Source organism: Heterocephalus glaber, unplaced genomic scaffold (assembly GCF_053883595.1).
Source record: "Heterocephalus glaber isolate CG9 unplaced genomic scaffold, H.glaber_assembly_v1.0 deba00000937, whole genome shotgun sequence".
Classification (NCBI taxonomy): domain Eukaryota; kingdom Metazoa; phylum Chordata; class Mammalia; order Rodentia; family Bathyergidae; genus Heterocephalus; species Heterocephalus glaber.
In genome coordinates, this window is record NW_028258173.1 from 9,700,847 (window position 1) to 9,722,486 (window position 21,640).

A 21,640-nucleotide genomic window follows, 5' to 3' on the forward strand; every position below is an offset into this window, starting at 1 on the left:
ACCTCAGGAGGGTGAATTATAAGGTGGGAAATTTTGTAAGAGGAGACCTCCTGGGAGCACAGTGTCCTCCCATTCCTCACCTGGATGCAGCCCTTCATCTCTATGCTCGCAATCTTTCTTGCAGAGTCCCAAGTTCAGGTCTGTATTGTACCAGGATGAAAGGGAAATACAGAACTACAGATATTCTTTATTAATGGGAATCAGCTAGACTCCTTATAACCTCTTAAATGTCACAGGAAAATAGCTTCTCAAAGAAAGGTCAGTTTTTGGTTTCTTGTTTTGTGTCCCAATAATCTCACTTCCCTTCAGCTGTCCTCCAAGGCAGGATGGGCAACTCCTGGCTCAGAGGCAGACCCTGGCGCGTGTCCCTGTAGTGTCACTAGGAGGCATGTTTGTCACCCATGTGGGTTTGTGTTAGCATGCTGCCCCCAAACAGTGCTGGTGCCAGAGAGGACCAGGGAGACACCCCCGATGGAGCAAAGGCAACACTTCAGACTCACTTTGAGCATCTCTAATCAAACACATAACACCCTACTGCATAGCTTCATTTCTTTCCTCTCCTTACTAATGCCACTTGCTACCATGCTGTCACTAGACTTACTTAACTTTCCTCTTCTTTTCCCCTTGTCTCTTGTCCCCTTCAGTGTAGACACTGAAAGAGGAAGGATTTAATGGAATGACGCATTGATTTGTTGTTTCTCACTGTGAGGGTTTTCAAAAGAACATGTGAATGAGAGAGAGAGAGAGAGAGAGAGAGAGAGAGAGAGAATGTGTAAGAGAAAGTAAGTGAGCATAAAAGCAGGCAAGCTTGTGAGAGACATGAGGTGGCAAACAAAATATTAGCAAAAACAAAAAAGCAATAGCAAAAGGATCTGATTATGAGCAGTCCTGCTTTCTGTGTAATTTATGTAATTTTAGTGGGGAGATGGCACTTCATGTTATTTCTCTTTATTTACAAACCTGGTGGAGAAGCTTGATATATATAGGCATCTGTTCATGGTGCAAGTAAAGCCATCTTTTTTGCTAGAGAAAATTAGGAGTTTTAGGACAGCTAAGGACAGCCAGATACCTTTGAAGTAGGAGAAGAGGACTGTACTATTTTGCTTAAAAAAAGAATAGCCAGTCACTGGGAGGAGGGAGTAGAGGGAAATAACCAGGCATCTGGATGAGGCTTTGAAGGAAGGAAGTCAAAACCAGAACTGTGGGCTGAGACTCAAGACCAGAGACAGTCAAGGAGAATCATGTTAAGGTAGGTGTAGCCAATGGAATTTTAATGCAGGGATGTGCTCCACTGGTTTGTGTAGTACCTTACAATGGAACTACTTTGCTTCACTGTTTATTTTCAAACTTGTTCACCTGCAAACGTCTATACGTATTGATTATACAGAACTTTCTTAGAATGGAGGTATTCAAGGAGGTTCAAGGCAAGGGGATATATTCATATTGGATCGGAACTAAAGAACACCTACTTGAGACACAGTAGAGAGACACTGTTTTGTAATAAACAGGAACTTGGGGAAAGAATGACTATTAGAAGCTCAAGTTCTTTTGGACAGCACAAGTATTTTGGAAAAGATGTTCTTACCTCTCTCATAAGATGGAAGATCACAGCAATTTATATAGATATTCATGGAAAAGTTGTTCTCCACAACTGAAGGATTTGGGAAATCTGGGAGTCTAAGGCATCTGTCTGTCTCTTTTACCAGGGATCGAACTCGGGATCTTGTGCTTGCCAGTCAGGCTTGGTGCCACTGAGCTATGTCCCAGGCCCTCTGTCCTAAATACACACAAGCACCTCTGCCCTAACAGGCCTACGTGATATTGCTGGAGAGTCTTATTAACTATTGTCAAATGAATTACTTCCTGTTGCTGTTCAATCAGAAATGTCAGTCTATGTGGAGTCACAGATTTGAGAGGGATTTCAGCTGGACTGTAAAGACCAGGAGTAGTGGCTGCAACTCTAGGACTCAGGTTCAAGGATGTACAGTACAGTGGTAACTCGGTTCACGAGCTTAATTCTTTCCACAATTCTGGTGACAAATCGAATTGGACGAGGACTCAACCAAATTCAACAGTTAGGTTCAATGTTGACCTTATGGGGAAATTTGACTGGGTTCATCCAGTTCAGTTTGCAACCAGAATCATGGAAAGAATTAAGTTCGTGAACCAAGGTACGACTTATTCAACTTCCTTGATTGTTTACTCTGTGATGAGTAATTTTCTTTTGATTAGATTTCTAGTGTGCACGCGCGTTTGTGTGTGTGTGTGTTACTGGCAGTTGACCCCAGGGCCTTGCCGCTAAGCCATATTCCCAGCCCTTTTTTATTTATTTTGTGACAGGGTCTTGCCACGTTGCTCATGGTGGGCTTGAACTTGCCTTTCTTGTGCCTCTGCCTCCCAGAGTCCTGGGCTTATGAATGTGCCCCATCAACACTATTTCCAGTTCTTTCTGCTTTGGAGTCCATGTCTTGATGTATGCTTCAAAATCCCCAAAGTAAATTTGATTTATTTGAACCATTTTTGGTGCTTGACAAATAAGAGGTAAGAACTTGAAATATCTAAGTTTTTTTATACCATTTTCTCCGCATAATAAAAAAGAAGTACAGGAGAAGTTGGTAAAGATAAGCCACTCCCAGATCCCTGGGTCCATGCCCAGGTTTCTGCATCTCCCAGGCTTGTGTCTAACAGTGGGTGAAGTTGTGGGCTTGCTGTACTCAGGTGACATGAGGCCTAATGGGTAATCACACGTGCCTTTGTCTTCACACTGTCTCCCTCTTCACCACATTGTTGACAGTCTTCAAAGCTACAGCCTCCAAAATGGAAAAGCAAAAAGAAGACAGCAAAATGTTCCTGTTTATCATGGCCCATTAGGAGATGAGACTGAGTGGAGCTTTCTGTAATGTCCTGAATGGATGAGAAGGCCCCTAAACATATGGAAAATATGGAGAATAGGGTATAAGTAAGAAAAATAAAAAATAAAATAAATTGGGAATGCCAGTTTCTGGTAATGATTTGTTTTCACAGTAACTGAGAACTCTCATAAACCTGCGATTAATCACACGTTTAGGGTGGGCATAAGCTGGGAGAATTAGGGGGCTCGTTGGGACTCAGGTTATTAGTGCAGCTGCTTTTCATTGGTGAGATCTGAGTTCAAATCTCAACCAATGTTACAAAGGAAAATGTCATTTTGAAAGTTAATTAGCTCCATGCAATAAATACTGGCTACTTGATTGATGTACCTAAAAAATCACTACCCTGAAAAAAAATATATGTGGGCATATATATATGGCCCATTAGGAGAGTCAAGCCAGTCAAAAAGTCAGACATTATTTAAACAATTTGCTTTGCTTAATAGTCCAACCACCTGCAAGTAAATAGAATTTATTAAAAGAAGGTGGAGCTTCTAATAGTTGGGCATGCGAAAGAATGTCTGAACATATTAAGAACCCTAGATTTTTAGAACTAAAAAAAAATCTTTAAAAGCCATCAAATTGAATCCTTATTTTTATAGGGGAGGGAATAAAAATTTGGGAGGTTAAGTGACTTAAGTCACACAATTAAGTAGTGGGGCGGCAGGGCTGCATTCCAGGTGCCCTGGAAATTCCATGTGTTTGCTGGATTATTCCTATGCTCTCGCAGCTTGGTTTTCTCCTGCTGCTCTCATGCATGGCTTCTCTCCCCGAAGCTCCCCCCCACGATTGTTTCTTCAATGCATACCGTGCTTCAGAAAGTTCTATCTTCTCTTATTAACAAAAACTCAAACTTAACATGTCAATTTTTTTTTTTTTAAATAAAGATGTTTCCATCGGGAATGACTTTCTACTCTGGCTGGTAGGGCAGCACCAGCAAAACACACAACTACCATCCCCCTCCCGACACGAGATATTATAAAACTGAACTCAAAACTCGAGGGGAGAATTATTGAGCAAGTTGGTGAATTAAACTAAAATTGCAGAAGCGTGCCATACTATATTTAGTAAAAGACTAGTCATCTAGTTATTCCACCAAAGGTAATATTCTGCAATGATTTCATGATTTTTGGTGAGGCCAGTGAAAGAGAAGTCAGTCATGTAGAAATCTTAGCTCTCTTTTAGATTTTGACAGTTCAAGCTACTATGGACTTTGAAAGAATCCCTCTTATATGGCATTTCATTTGGTGGCAGTGTGGCTTCCTTAAAACCACTAAAGTCGAAGTCTTGGAAAGAAAAGAGGAGTTCTCTGTCATCTTAGAGAGTGCATATATCATCATGAATGAGATGTTAGTAGAAATATGAATGTTATTGGCTATTCTCGCGAGATCTCGGAGGGAAATAAGGGACTTTTCATTGGAAACTGGTGGAAAGTTGATCCTTGTTATACAGTGGCAATGAACTGGGCTAAATTGTGTTCTCATGTTTTGTGGAAAATGGATCTTGCAGAAATGAAATTGGTTATTTAGTTGAGGCCATATTTAAGCAAAATGTTGAAGGAGGGACTTGTTTTTTCTTCATCACTTAGAGTAAAATGTGAAATGAGAGATAAATTGAAGGAATCATTAGACATAAAAGAGCTGGAACTTGAAAATTTGGGAAACTATCCATATTTTTTTAAAAAATGAGGGATGTTCATTGCAGATCTGAACCATAGATGTAATTGGCCATTTCAGCAGAGATGAGACTCTATGAAAAGACACACTGTAGTCTGAACTGAAGGGGACAGAAAGTGGGATAGAGTCAAGGGAGGCTCTGCCATATCTAGCATCCTACAGGACAGGCGCATAGAGAAGCCTGGCTTCAAATTGTCCTTTCAGTGGACTGACACTGCAGGCAATTCAGATTGTCAGAGCTGCCACCACCACTACCAAAGGGCTGGGGATGGGATTAAACTTATTCTCCCTCAGTTTTAAAGGGCAGGGCTTCCTTTTTTGGTTCCATCTGGCCCAGTGTCTACTTCACAGAGCTGATGATCCTGCAAAGCTGAAGGGGAGACTGTCTCACAACAATGGCCAAGCATTATAGATTCCATCACCTACGTAGCTCTTACTGTCTTCATTCCTCTCCATTTTTTTTCTACACAGAACCTTGGGCTGCTTCTCAGTGTAATCAGGATGCAATCTTTAATTGTTACAGGTGTGCATTAGCCGTCTTTCCCAACACAGGGACAAAATACCCACAATTTAAAGGAAGAAAGGTTTATTTTGCCTCATGGTTTTAGTCCATGGCTGGCTGCCTCCAAAGTAGAAACAACATGGTGGAAGGACATGGCAGAAGTTTGCTTTGAAAGAAACAAGGTTATGTTTAAAAGAAACTCAGAGAGGATTCCAATGGAAATTCAAAGTCAACTCACAGTACTTGAAATTGTATATTTCCACATTATGAATACTCTCTAATATCAGGCCAATTGTCTACATCAATGGTCTCTAGTACTCAAATTCCTGATCAAGGCACACTTCCGGAGTAATCACTTTCTGCTCGGTTTATTCCCGTAGCATTAAGTGTCTCTTGGTCCCTTCTGCCCAATCTTACACATATCACCAATCTATCCAGTCCTCTCCGTTCTTGGGGCCATTGCGTTAGTTCAGTCCAGCATCATTTTTCCTTTGGATTATTGTAATTGCTTCTATTCAGCCTTAACTGCTTGAGGTCTTGTCCCTTTCTCTGCCCTCCTTGCAATTCATTTTGTACATGGCCTGAATAATCTTTCTTAAATGCATGCCTGAGCATGCCATTCCCTGCTTAAAATCCTTCAATTACACTCAATTGCATTCATAATACAATCCAAGCTCTGTGGCAACAGCCACTTTAAATCCCTTCTGGAAGAAGGTGGGGATGTATGTACAAATGCGGATGTGTGCAACACGAACTGCTTAGCAAGCAGCTCCTCATAAGGAAGACTTGTGCAAGCTGGCCTCTGGCTCTCGGCTATACCCATCACCTCTTCACGTCTCACCCCATGCCCTCCAGGCAACCTGGTCTACCCCATCCCTCTGGATCAGTCACCTACTGCCCCCTCTCCAGATCTGCCTAAGTCCCATTGTCCTAAGCCTCACCTCAGACGCAGCCTTCCTGGGGCCCTCTTCTAGATTCCATGCCACTCTAAGCCTTTTTCACTATCAAGCACCAATCTGCTTTGTGTTTGTTGGTCATTGTTCTTGTTGGTTTGCTAGTTAATCACCAAACTGTGAATCTATTAGGAACTAGCAAGCACTTCGGCATTGTTAGGCACCCCAACTCAGATGTGCAGTTAGTTGTCTTATTTATTTGTTTTGAGATACTCCATCAGTTTTCCTAATCTGTGGCTTTTCTCCAGTAAATCCTATGTTATTTCTCATAATATCCTGACCTGTCAAATGCAAGGTATCCAGTTCAGGGACATTTTCTCTAAGGCTTGGAGTGGTGGCTATATATATATATATATATATATATATATATATATATATATATATTTTTTTTTTGGTACTGGAGATCAAACTCAGGACCTTGCACTTTCAAGAAGGCTCAGTGCCACTGAGCTAAATCCCCAGCCCAGTGACCCTATATTTGACTGAGGCCATGGCCTGAATCTGTGCATATCACCACTCCTGAAGGACTTTCAGTGATGGTGACTTTTATAAATTTTACTCAGATGTTTGCTGAGATTAGTTTGAGGATGGGTAACTTAGGGCTTTTGCTCCTCTGCAAGTGTTGACCATGAACTTTTCCCTATAGCAGGTAGTTTGTAAAATTGTGAAATAAGTAAAGTAGGACTTGGATGGTGGTCTGTCTGTCTGTCTGTCTGTCTATCTGTCTGTCTATTAACTATCATTGCTGGGGATTGAACCTAGGGCCTTCACATTTAGCTACATTTTTATTTTTTATTTGGAAACGGGGTCTCACTGAGTCTCTAAGTTGCCATGGCTAGACCCAAATTTGTGATCCTCCTGCCTCAGCCTCCCAGAATGCTGGGATTAGAAGCATGCACCATCATGCCCATCTTCCTGTTCATTTCCTTGATATGCTTTCATTCCTCCTAGGATTCCTAGTGCCCTGGACTATCCCAATTCTTTTACTATCAACTAGATTCCTTCCAATTGGTCTGTGAGTGAGGTTTCTATTTTCTCATTTTTATGTAAAAATCATTTGGAACTTTGTTCCCTTGGAAAGATTTAGAATAAAGATAATTCTAGGGCTGGGGATTTAGTTCAGTGGTTCCGGTGCCTGCCTCTCAAGCGCGAGGTCCCAAGTTCAATACCAGGTACAAAAAGAAAGAAAAGTTAATTCTATTTTCTTAGCCAATGTCTAGTAATGATTTAATTATCTGTCCATGTACTTTGGCATATATTTAGATTTCTTTGCTTTAACCCAGAGATATAGGGTTTCAGGCATAGAAAATGACCTTAGGGCTAATTTGCAGGTGTTGAAACTAAGAGAGGTTATGCTTCTCGGCATCCTTATTAAACATATCATCTGGGTTTCCATCTATTTTCTACTTAGGCATTAGTTTATTACCCAGCATTGATTAGTTGCAGAGTAGGAACAGTGCAAACCAGAACGTCTCATAAAGCAAGCTCAGACCTGATCTAAACTGGATGCCACGTGTGATGGATGTGGCTGTGGCCAGCAGATCAGTGTGGGAGAGAGCAGACACACTCACAGAGACGACGGGCCAACGTCTCCCGGTTGATGAAGCATTCTTCACCCAAGACCCGGTTTAGCACTCCTCGGCGATGACTTATGAAGACAGAAAGAGCTGCATACTATCAGGAGATGATGAAAGACCTCTGCAGAGTCTCTGTGTTTTGGCGACCATTTGATGTAGATACTGCTATGGTTTGAACATGTGTCCCCAAAGTTCACGTGCTGGGAACTTGATCCTCACATTCACATCTTAATGGTTTGGAGATGGACCTTTAGGGGCTAATTATGAGTAGATGAAGCCAGGAGGGTGTGGCCCCCAGGATGGCATTAATGGTCTTGTAAGAAAGGAGGAAAGACTTGAGCCGGCACATGCCCTCCATCACGCTGTGGTGCAGTTGGCAAGAAAGACTCACTACATGCCAGCACCATCCTCTCCGGCTGCAGAGCTTGGAGCTAAATAAACCTCTATTTGTCATAAATTGCTCAATCTGTGGGATCGTTGCAGAAGTGGAATAGGAACTAAGACAGACGTTCAGATTCATCCTTAAGGACCATTTTTTTAAAATTTCACTTTTATCTAATGTTTTGTTGTCTGGCCCTCTATTCGTAAGAGTTCTTGACTGGAGTGAGCTGAGATGTGATTTTCCACACTGATATGAGCCCTGGCAGAGCTTCTGCTCTGCTCCTCATCTTCTAGCTGCCAAGACCCCAAGGGCTCAGCTACATCTTATTGTCTCTAGTTCCTGGAACGGTTGAGGGAGAGGCACCATAGACTCTTCTGGCTGGGTTGGATCAGCCAGCCTCATTCCTGGGCCTTTGTTTCAGCTTGAAATCTACCACAAATTAATTGGATTGGTGCAGGTAATTAAGAGAGTCACTTGGACCGTGTGTCCTTCCTCTGAAAAATTTCTTTGTTGCCAGATCTCAGCTTGTTACATTGAAATGCCAATGATTCATAACTTTTAGAAGAAATTTTCCTTTGAATTGAATTAAAGAAAATGTGTAGACTGATTAGCACATATACAGTAGCCACATACACAACTCCTGATGGTAGCACAGCGTGTAGCATAAGGACTCAAGGCACTGGATGCCACACTTCCTGTAGATGGCTACTGTCATCATAGCAATGGTTCTCGGTCTCTACTCTCAAATGGTTTTACAGAAGAGAAAAACTATTCTGGGATATCCATCTAAAATACTCATGCAATTTTGTCCTAATTGTTAAAATTGCTTTGTGTAGGAGGATACATATAATCCTTTTTATTTTATCATGGCCAGAAGTGGAACTCAAATATGTAAAGCTTTGGTCAAATTAAAATTACATACAATGCCAATTATAATAATCCCGTCATCGTTAATACACTCCAGACTTCTCTCATGTGCACTGGAAACTTCCATGGTACTCATGGATAATAATTATCTTGAATCTCTCTTGATAATGTTAGGCAGATTACGTTTTCTCTTTCTTAGGCATAGGTTGTTACTTTCGAAAGAATTATCATTTTACTTTAAGTTGCTCAAAAAATGTTGAGAGGGTGAAGGAGGCGGGGTCACTTCTCAAATGTCTACTTGGATGCTTTTCATGTAAGACATTTGATAGGGTTTGAATGTGCACCTTCCAAGGTGCAGGAGTGGCCAATGTGGTAATATTAATACGTGAGGCCTTATGAGGAGATTAGGCTGTGAAGTCTCCTTCTCTCTGAATGAGATTAAGGTCCTTATAAAAGAAGCTTGAGACTTCTTGCCTTTCTACTTTCCACCATGTGAGAATACAGCATTCCTCCTTTCTACAGGATGCAGACCTGTCCAGGTAACTGAACTTGGTGGTACCTTCATTTCAGATTTGCTAGACTTGACAGCCACGACTCAATTACATTCCTTATAAATTACCCACTCTCCAGAATTCTGTGTCTGCCACACAGAAATATATAGTAAGACAGAACTTGGGACCAGAGAAGTAGGATGCTAGGACTATAACAAACATGTAAAAATGTGGAATTTGGGCTGGGGATTTAGCTCAGTGGTTCTGGCGTCTGCCTCGGATGCCCAAGGTCCTAAGTTCGATCCACGGTACCAAAATAAATAAATAAATAAAAATAAAAAATAAAAATAAAAATGTGGAAGTGCATTTGGAGATGGGTAATGCATAGAGGTTGGCACAATTGGAATTGAATGCTACAGAAATTTTACACTTCTGTGAACAGGATGTTAAGAGCAATTCAGTGAGGTGTCCGAAGAAGAGGAGAGCTGCAGGGAAAGCTTAGTTCTCTTTTTTTTTTTTTTTTTTTTTTTTTTTGGTATCCAGGATTGAACTCAGGACCTTGTGCTTGAGAGGCAGGCAGCCAAACCACTGAGCTAAATCTCTAGCCCATCATTCTTTTTGAAAAGTATGGAAATGAATGTGAATAGAATATAGGTAGAATTGTAGACATAGAAGGCTGTTTTATGCAGTCTTCCATGGAAATGGGGAGCAAGATACTGGAAACCAGAGAAAAGGCCATTCTTGTTATAAAATGACAAGGAACTTGGCTGAGTTATGTCCATGCCCTGGGACCTTGTGGAAAGCAGAACTTCACACCACTTAACTAGGATATTTTGTAGAAGTATCTCTAAGAAGAAGGTGTTCAGGGTACTGCCTGGGCTCCTTTTAATCAGTTAATAGGAAAATGCAAGAAGAGAAAAATGTTTTAAAGGCTAAGTTTAGAATTAAAAGGGAAGTGGGATGTATGAGTTTGGAAAATTCTTGGCCTGGTTATATAATGAATAGAAAGTATATTTAAGAGAGGAAAACTAAGGATATGGTCAAGTGAACATTAGATAAGATTACTAGGAATAGAAAGAAGCCAGGGATAATTATCTGTACATGGGAGAGTCACCCAGAAAGCATTTTCCAGGTCTTTGAGACTGACATGTCCATCATAGGCACAGACTGCCAAGGCTCTGAGTGTAGAGGGTTTTGAATCAGGTGTCCAAGGTGCCCATGGGACATAGGGGTTTTCTGTCCAGGGCTGCTTCAAGTCTCTGCACCCCACATTCTGGTGCAGCACGTTTTAGCCACCACACCTGTGGCTCAGGTGGCCCAGATTCAAGTCAGATCACTGCTCTGGAGGCAGCAGCTATGAGTCTTGGCAGAATTTTCATGGTACTCTTTCTATAGGCATGCAGAGTGCAGGAGCTATGGAGACATAACTACCTCCACTGAGAGTTCAAGGATGCCTCAGAAAGCCCTGGGACATAGGTAGAGATTTGTTTTGGAGGCATGGCTAACACAGAGGGCCTTCATCAGGGAGTGGGCATGGAAGAGTTGAGCCCACCGTGAAGAAGAATGGCCTCTGTAGGCCATTTTACTGAAAATGATTCATAGATTCAATGCACTGTCTCTCAATATATCAATGACAGCCTCCACAGAACTAGAAAGAATCCTGAAATTCATATGGAAACACAAAAGTCCCAAAGTGGACAAAGCAATCCTGGCAAAAAGACAAATGCCAGAAGCATGACAGTATACAAATTCAAGATATACTACAAAACAACAGTAAAAACAACACATGGTATTAGGATGAAAACAACTGACATAAAAACATACACAGACTAATAGAAGACACAGGAACAAAGCCACAGAGCTACAGCCATCTGATTCTTGACAGGGGGACCAAAAACATACATTGGTAAAAAGACCACCTCTTTAACAAGTGGTTCTGGGAAACTGGATATCTACATATATGTGTAAGTTAAAACTAAATCTCTATTTCTTATCCTGCACAAAAATCAATTCAAAATGAATTGAAGAATATCTTAAACCTCGAAGCTGCTAGAAGAAAACATTTAGGAAAAAATGCAAGATGTAGGCATAAGAAAAGACTTCCTAAATAGGACTCCTGTAGTTCAGGAAATAATAGAAAGAATTGATAAATGCAATGGTTTCTATATTAAAAATGTATACAGCAAAGGAAACAATTGACAAAGCAAAGAAAGAGCCTATGGAAAAGGAGAAAAACCTTTGCTAGCTACTCTTCTGAAAAATTAATATCTAGACCATATAAAGAACTCAAGACCCTTAATACCAAGAGAATCAATAATCCAATCAATGATAAAATCTTTCAGACAGCATTAATTAATATATTCTTAAACACTTCAATAAAGGCAAGAGAGTGATAGGTATTTTATTTTATGTTATTTTTTCCTGCTCTGTCTTGTTGTCAAAACCTGCTGGCTGTTTATGCTGTTGATATGTCTCAAATAACTTTTCAGTGAATACAGCTGGCTCCTCAAGTACCTTCTATTTCAGCACTGCATTTCACACAAGCATGCAAGGTACATAACTTGGCACATGGAGGTCAGGCCTACAGTCCTCAGGTCAGTCTGCCACACTGAAGCTGGGGTGCTTTGCCGGTCTGGGTCTCTCAGCTCCAGCCCTGGAGTAAGGAAGTGGACTGCATTCTAAAGCTGAGGGCCAGCAGTTGGAGACATATCCATGGCAGAAGATCAGCTGCTTTAGCAGCTAATTAGTAAGAGGGGTTATGCATGTCATTTGCAAAGTTCCTAAGTGAGCAATGCTTAGTGAGAAGCTGAATAACATCCTTACGCTATCTGTCACATCGTTTATGTTCCCTTCTCTTCGCTTGGCCTCAGCACACTGCATAAATCTCCAGCTGCAGAAACCAAACTCCCATATAAAATTGAAGGATTTATTTTGAGGTATTGAAAGGTTTATGGCTGAAAAAGTTAAAATTTGCCGAATCGGCATTTGGAGGACTCTCTTATGCCTCACCCTTCTTGGCTCTCCAGTCCTGTTCTCTGAATTCCTGCCTCCACGGGGAGACTAGGAAGCCAGGGGAAAACAGCGACACCACTGAGATTGTCCGGATTTTACCTACTCTTGGTCTTTTGTGGCTTCATATTTCAACCTGGATAGCCTTGGAAAGCTGTTGTTAGAATGCAGAGGCCCACACACAAGAAATATGAAACAATCATTCAATTTTGCTCTGGTGCCTGATTGCATCTTGATCTTTAGGAAACTTCTGTCAGTCTTCAGGACGTATTTTAGGGGACTGTGGTAAGTTTTCAATGCCTATGTCTCTGCATCTTTACAGCTTTGGTTGGAATTCAATTATTAAATTATTCTTGAATAAAATAAAATTCTGACTTATCACTCCTATATTTGATTCAGTGTTCAACATTTCCTCCTCTAAATCCTATAGAATCTCCCTAGTGACTTCCTAGAGTTTCAACTTGTGATTTGGTTCATTTATTAAGCTAAGTGCTATAGCTCTCTTGGCCTTAGCATATTTGCAGATGGATGAGGTGTCCAAGTTTGAAAAACACTGACCATATGTATATGCAAAGTGCCATTCACACAGAGGTGGGAAGGCAATATGACATGCTGGAAGACCAGTAGGCAGAAACCAGAAATCTTCAGATCTGAGGCTGGTTCACTGACATGATCTATCCCCATGGGGTAGCGGGTGGGGATTGGGAGCCATGATTTCATCAGTAATGGGTAAAGCATTAAGCTTGTGAATTGATAATGACACAGGCCTTATCTACCTTCCACAGTTTCTGTGGGAAATCAGAGATTCAACACATACAGCTCTGAAAGCTATAAGGAGCTCCAAATGCATCATGACTCATAGGAATGCCAATTCTGTCGGTTGCCTACTGCTGCTCTGCTAGTCCTTTGTCTCTTCCTCTGAACCATTAACTACACCCTCTCGTTTTTTGTCTAGCCTTCCTGAATCCATGAGATAGAAGCACATATCCTTATTAAGAGGCTAATAATGTTCATTTGGCCAGTACTATCTTTTTTATATGCTTCGGCTACAATTATAGCACTTCTTCAGAGCCCATATTCACAGAAATAATTCCAGAGGTGTGTTTGTGTTGGATCAACTCTGACCCCAAAGTACAGCAGTAGCTGGTCCTGACAAATGGAAAAGGCCTTTAACCTGCAAAGGAAAAGTCTAAAATTGGCCCCTGCTTGCCCCCTACTCCGGTGGGTGGTCTCTTCTGGGAATGGGTCCACTTTTTTTTTTAGTTGAAATACAATTATTTGGGATCCTCTACAGAGTAAGCAACAGCTGAGCTGTGGAGTTGCTAAGGAATGGGGAGATCACTCCTACTGGTTTGTAGCCTGGCATGCCTAAACTCTGCAAGGTCTGGATGCTTTCTGAACCTTCCCTTATCCTGTGAGAAAAGAAATCCTTTTTACCTCGCTCTGCCCAATGCCAGTTCCAACAGCTGTAACTATTTCATTTTTAATTTTCTCCTTGCAGCTTTGTCCTTTGTCTCTGCTTAATCCATTAAGACAATGGTTAAATGTTCCCTGCTCATATATTTATAAAGTCGAGGAGGGGGGCTTTGAAAAATGGTATCTAAATTGTAGCCAAATGTACTCAGAACTCTCCTAGGTTAAATTGCAAATAATTTTCTTTCAAACATCACAAACACTCTTTCTAACTTAACTCAACAAATTGGACGGAGGAGTTCCATTGCGTTCAGAAACACGATTCATTCTCGTTTTTTTTCCTCTTTCTGTTCTTTTATCCACAAGCCCTCTCCCCCTGTCACTTTCCTCCCAGAAATGTTCTTCAGGGTGATTTTTAGTCACATTGCATTGTCTGCAGGTTTCCTTGCCGAAGCTTCCATGAATAATCTGCCTGTCTGTGGAGAGAACCATCTCAGGATCAGCACTATTCTCACTGTGCTGGGAGGTGGAGGAGGGAGGGGGACCGGAGGGAAGGCTGCTTTAAATCAATCAGTTGACACTAATCTAATGTCTCATTAGCTCTGGGTGGGTGTGTGCTTTGATTATAGGAAGTGCCTCAGGCAATGGCTGGCATTTGAAGAGCTGCTCTGCTCCTATCAATCATCCTTTGACAAGATCTCGAAGGAAAAAAAAAATCTAAAGGGGATATGTTTTCCCATATCATCTGCTGATTATCTGTTGCCATGGTCCAGTCTCGATGCTTTGAAACTCATTTTGCTCTGAGCCATGAATGCTTGACCACTGAGGGAGGTGAACTTGCTAAAGTCAGCTAAAACTGTCACTTGTATCAAGTAATTACTTCCTGTGTCCCAAAATATGAAATCATGTCTAATAACAGTTATGTGTTTCATTGATTTGAAATCTAAGATAAATGCAGAAGCTCTACTTTTCTATATGAAGCTGAAGCCTCAAAGGAAACAATTCAATATTATGGAATTGTTCCTGGTTACAGTTTATGGTAAATGATAGATGATTGAAGCAAAGAGGTAAAATCTTTAAATAAAAGAAGTAATTGCTCTTATTGAAAGTGGCATGTATGTAATTATTTTCTGATCGTGTAATTTTTTTCTTTCCTTACTTAAATTCACTTCTTTCAGGGGACAGATGGTTTAGAAATTTTCCTAGATATGCCTTTGCAAATTCAAATGCTGCTGCTACTGTTACTATTTCTAGTAGAAAGTGAAGAGGTTAGTTTCACTTGATTGCTTTTATAAGGCCTGGTTTTCCATAGTTGTGACCCAAAGTTAAAGAATGAGGACTGGATCAGAATTACTAAAGCAGTCTGGGTGTTTACCAGCTTTTACAACAAAGAAAAACAAAATTAACAGAGAGGTTAATTTTCTTCTCGTGACTATTGATCTTAGATTTAAGAGGTTTTTTTTTTTTGTTTTTTTTTTTTGTTTTTTTTTGGTACCTGGGATCGAACTTGGGTCCTTGCACTTACAGGGCAGGGGGTGGAAACACTGAGCTAAATCCCTGGCCCTAGAAGAGGGTATTTTAAAATATTGTTTTTATTTCAGACCTATTTGACTTGCTTTTCTGCATGCTTTTATTTTTCTAATGAATCTAAGCTGTTTAATCTGTTGGACACAGGGCAGTGGAATGACGGTGTAAGATGGTACTTAAAGAGATTTTTGTGCAAAATCTGGTATGGAATACAATCTGTGGCTATGCAGGGAGCTCTGAGATTTAAATCCTGGACATTCTAGTTACCAGCTGTGTGACCTTGAGCGAGGTACTTAACCTTGGTGCACCTCACTTGGAAAACAGAAATCATGATAGTGGAACTTTGCAGAGTGATTATGAAAATCAGATAATAGGATGCATGGGAAGTGTTTAGCCTGTGGTAAACACTCAATAAAATGTTCACTGTTATTATTGGTGTTAATAAGTATTCCCCCAATGGTCCTGGCTGAGTTTAGACATGGACAAAAGGTGAGTCTATTATTGGAGGCAGAGACTGGAGCAGGAAGCACTCTTAAAAATAATTATTCAATCCCTTAGGATGGATACTTGTACCACTGCCTGAAATGTAAGTAATGTGGGCTCACTAGATCATTGCATGAGCTGATACAAAATGAAGTACTTGGGCTGGGGATTTAGCTCAGTGGATGTGCCGCCTCCCTGGCAAGTGCAAGGACCCCAGTTCAATCCCTGGTACCAAAAAAAAAAAAAAAAAAAAAAGAAGTACTTGATATTCTTGATTCACCTGAGTTAAGGTATTTCTTTGGAATTTTTCAAAGACTAAACTTTCTTATTTTATATGAAAAAGATTGTAGTTTGACAACTTTGCAAGGAAATTCACATTGGAATTGTCATTGATGCATTCTGTCCTTGGTAATATCAAGAAAATACCCTTCTTCCTCCCCTACTCCTTCTTTCTGTCATTAATTTGAGACAAAATAAAAGAAACAATGATATCTGTATTCAAAAAGGTACTAGTGGGCTGGGGATTTAGCTCAGTGGTTTCAGTGCCTGCTGCGCAAACGCAAGGACCCAAGTTCGATCCCCGGTACCTAAAAAAAAAGGCACTAGTTCTCTCTCACCATCTACAATTTAAGCTTCCATGTTTTGTCAAAAATTTGAAATAAACATGAATAGCAAAGATTAGTTATGCAATGCTGTTTTATATCATTTCACTCTTATCCACGTGATGCATTTTAGAAAGTTTAAAACTTCTGCATTTTTATACAAACTATTCTTATAAACTTCATTTTTTCAATACTGAGAAAATAAGAATATCACAGGAGTAATCAATTCTGGTATCTTTCCTCAAAGTACCTTGTTGGGAAGGAACTTCTCAGCGGTTGAATAAAGTTGCATTAAGTTGTTATAAGCATGAACTTTATGTGTTGCTAGGTTCCTTGCAGAAAGTTTGTGGAAGTTTCTTTACTCTGAGAAAATTTTGAAAAGAACAAATTAAGGTAGTAAAAATAAAATGTAATTTGGGAGACATGCTATTTTATTACTTTCAGCTTGGAATAAGTTAGAAGAGCAGATCCTTCCCCGTTACCTATTTTAAGTAATAGACAAATAATAATGACATATTATATTAGCATGTTATATAGTGACTATTTTAAGATTTGGAATCCATTTTTATATATTTAATTGGCTTAGTACCTTTCTTTGTGATTTTTGGATATAATGAAAATGAAACCGTAAGATGCGTAGTTACACAGACTTCAGGCCAGTGTGTGTCACAGACATATCGCAAGCTGACTTACCTCTCTTGGGAGACTGCTGCTCTACTTTCAGCATTGTCTTGCCAAGTAAACAAAATCTCCCAAACTGGTCATAAATAGCAAAAAGGAAAATAGCAACCCTTTCCTTCCAAAAGCGCATGTCACCTTTTGTTTTGATAAACTTTGATATAAAACTCTCAGCTGAAATTTGGACCCTAATACAAGAAGCAGTTTAGAGGAGGTTGTTTCCCTCTCTTCAGGTGCTCCAGATACACTGAGTGCAATAACAAGTTCTCTGCTACTGTGGGAACATGTTTTAGAGCTTCGGTGGGAGGGATTTCATCTATTGCAGAAAACCCTTTCTAACCATGAGGGTTATGTGTCATGGGAAAGCAGCATTACAGCAGGGACTATCAAACTTCCTGCTATGGGAATTTTATAATAAGAGCCAGGCTGGTGTCATTTCACACAGGACCTGCCCTGAGGTAGGGGGATGGATAAAATGACCTTTCCTGCCTCCTCCAAGGGCTATAACTGGTCCTTAATGAAAACCTGGTACCAAGGACTAGTGTGGTATGGAACAATGCATTTAAGGCCAAAGTTTAATTTCATAACAGAAATCGGATACTATAGATAGAGGGATTACACTCTTCTGAGGTGGATAAAATGACTTGGTCATTGGAGCTCATCCCAAGGGATGCTTTAAGGAATATTCTCTGGGAACGGCATCTTGTGCTTGGCTAAGGCATTTCTTGATGATTTAATGGATCCTTTCTATTTCCTGGTCTTATGATGTATGATTACCCCCCAGTGAATGGCTACAGCCTAACATTTTAGTATCCACTTGGTGACAGACACCATCCAAGAGTTTGGCCTTCAAACTTAAGATTTGGTCTTATTTCATTGTTCCACAGTTGCCTGAGATGCTAGCTGCTGAACTTGTCTTCCCCTCTCCTTTGAACTTGAGGGTGCTCTTCACTGTTGTCATTAACCTCTCTTTATAGAGTTACTCAGTTTCACTCTACATTCCAAGGATGCTTGCTGTGAAAGTTTGTTGGAATTGCAGCTTATTCTCTGGGAAGTTTAAAGTCTCTGATGCCTTTGATCTTGAGCTCATTTACCTTCACAATAGCAATAGATAGGGTCTACTTGGGCAATACCAAATATGAGTCGTTTTGTATGGGGTTGTATGTGTGTATGTGTAGCTGGTGAGTAATGCTGAATGGACCATCCAAATAAATGGTTATGTTGTTCCCTTTTACAGATTCTTATACACTGTACCTCTTAAAAGAGGTAGGATTGGGCCAGGGATTTAGCTCAGTGGCTCCGCAGCCGGCCTTGCAAGGCAAGGTCCTGAGTTCGATCCCAGGTACCAAAAAAAAAAAAAAAAAAAAAAAAAAAGAGGTAGGATTGCTACATTACTATTGAAATAGGCCACTGGGCAGGATTTGCAAGGGAAAGCTGTCTGAGGAAGCTCTCTGGCCCCTTCTGCTTTTGTCCCTGTGCATGTTGAATGCTGGCTACTTTGACTTCCTTTCTGCTGCTACTGAAACGGAATAAGGGGTCGCACAATGGGAATAGCAAGAAGGGAGGGCCACATGGCTCTGGCGACAGGTGCCGGCAACATGGCCGCCACTTTCCCACACGTATCAAGCAGTCCCAAGTGGCCTTGTGTTCTCTGACAACGGAATAGCCCAGCAGATCAGGTGTCTCTGCCCGTTAGAAGCTGGAAGAGAAAGAGCAGTAGCAATGAGGGGGCAGATGCTCAATGTGAGGCAGGGTGGCGTAGAGTGGGAGGTTTGTCTCTGCGTCTTTGTTATTCTCACTCAAAGCTCGGATGTGAAATCCTATCAGTGTTATTTTGCTTCCAGTCATTGTGCTCCACTGAGATTCCAAGATGCTATCTGGGGACAGAACACAGAGAGACTTTCCATTGTTCTCACCTGCGCTGAGGAGAAGCAGCAAAGTGCCTTTAGGTGGGACAGGATGGTTCCCAGGAGCCAGATCCTGGAGGGAACCGGCCCAGGGGCCTCCCAGCAGAGCCTCTCTGCCTGTCTAGACAACAGCTCCACCCTCTCCCTCATCTATCATTCACATTTAAGGGACTGATAGTGCCTGTCCTGTCCTCAGACCTGACCCGAAATTGTGATATTGACTTGGAGCAATTTGAGATCAGACAACCAAAGGACATGTTTGTGGTTAAGGCATTATTTCCAGGGCCCCCTCAAAGTGTTTCCAGATGAGGTTGATACCATTTTTCCTAAGGAGCACATGCAAGAGACACAATAAATATTATTTTGTTTCCTTTGGTAGATTAAAAAAAAAGATTCTGATTGTGGGAAGCATTTGAAAGGAGACTTTTTCAAAGAGCAAGCAAAGTGTACTGATACTAGACAAGAGGTTGTTTCCTTTTGTTTTGTTTAGAGGCGGAAGGATGCCATGTTTAGGGTCTTTCTTTCAGATTTGAAGGTTGTACAGGAATCTCTAAATGATATATATTTTAGTTAATTTTGATATTTTGCATGATGAGGACAGGGGATGACAATTCTTTTTCCAAGGTTAGTTGTTTGATCCCTACAATATAACCCCTGCTTTAGCAATATGTAACTTTACAAGTGCGTTGCATGTTAAGAGCTTTTGGAATATCTTGGTAACTGGCACACCAAGTAGAGAGTTAATTCCCTCTTTCTATTTGGTGGACTCTTTAGCTTCTAAGACTGGGACCAAATGTCTCCTCTGGTGTCAAGCCTTCCTGCCCCTTCAGGCATAAAGTGAGTACCCTGCTGCTTTCTGTGCGCTAATGTAGAGCTTTAATGCCTGATAATTATTTGTGAATATGGCTGTCTCCTCTCTGGGTGATGAGCCTGTCTGGAGTAGAGGATTTTTCTTCTTTTTTAACTCTCTCACTGTCTTAATGTCTCTCACTGGTGCTCCATAAATACTGATTGATGATTCCGGGGATGAATGGCTCTTTCAGAAGTTAGGGTGAGTCTGGCTGAAAGATGGGATTCTCAGTTCCCTTTAATGATTTGCCACGGGTTAGCATAGGAGCCCAGATTAGGGAGGCAGCTCTCAAATATTCCTTTCTTACTAATAAGTGTTTTAGCTGATAAATAAGTTTAATGGCAGATTTATGGCCAGAGTACTTTATATATGTTTGGTTGCATGTGACTAATGATGATGAAGATGATAAAATATCAATATTAGTAGCCAGCACTCACTGAGTGTTAACATACCCTGAATACTGGTAAGCGATTTTATGTGTATAGTATAATTTCCTGCTTACAAAAATGCTATGAGGTATATACTGTACTACTTTCCTCACGTTAAGGGTAAAGAACTTGACATAGAGTGGTAAAGTGATTTACTCAGGATCACACTATTTTTTACTAAGTACTGATGTTGGGATTTGAACTCAGGGAGCTTGGTTCCAGAGAGTTTATTCTGGTATGTTAGTGTAAAATAAGGGCCCAGAGAAACAGTCAGGGATGCTCTCACTCTCTGAGCAAGGGAAGGATTCAGCCTTTGTTTTTCTTACCTACTAGAACTGCAGACACTGAGTACTTTCTATTTCTATATTGTCTGTAAATGCTCTTCAGTCTTCCAGAGGCCCGGAACATATTGAATGTATAACATTGGCTAGTTTGGGTCTCTGTCTGAAAGAAGCCAGTCAGCTGGGATTCTGGTTATGTTTCTAGATTCAGAAGAAACTTGTGGGATTAAGTGGTTTTCTGGAAAATGTTGGCCAAAAACCACACTCACCCCAAATTGCAATATGAAAGGAACACATGGGTTTTCTTTGTGTTTTGAATAATTCCAATGGTAGCCTCAAGCTTCTATTTCTCTGTATTTGTGTGGAGTCAACCAAAATAGCTTTATAAAAACAACAAAAAGTATGAAAAAATATATGCACCTTGTCTTTGGTCTGCCAGTTGGAAACAGTCTTAGAACATATGAACAACAACAAAAAATAGTGGTTTTGGTGTTGACTGGCTTTAAAAATGTTAAAGACAGAGCTTATTCCAAGGTGTCTCTGTTTTATATTGTTACTTTCAGTTTTTGTATTTGCAGATTTTAAGCACTGTATTTTTATACTTCTCGAATGGAAAATACTCATTTATTTTTCCAAAGATATTTTTAATTGTATCTGATATTCAAATGTGCCAAGTTCTTTTTTTTTGGTACCGGGGATCAAACTCGGGTCCTTGTGCTTGCACAGCAGGCAGCAAAACCACTGAGCCAAATCCCCGGCCCTGTGCCAAATTCTAAATAGAGGAGAAATATCATTAGTTTTAAATTGGTATAGTTACAGTTTTAGGGTTGACTGTTGGAGAGTTTCTAATGTATTTTTTTCTTATGATGTATTTTTAGGAGATTAGAGATTTTCAAAAGGTTTATAGAAATGTTTAATACAAAGGTAAAATCCTTCCCTTAAACTATTGCAAACTTCATTCTAAAATTAAAAACAATGGTCTACATCTGCCTATCAATTATATCTTTCTGTGACACCATGTATGCAAATTGCAACATTTTGTCTTATTTTTAAATTTAACAACTCTTTCTTTTCAGATGGAGTAGCAAATTGAGAAGAGGTACCG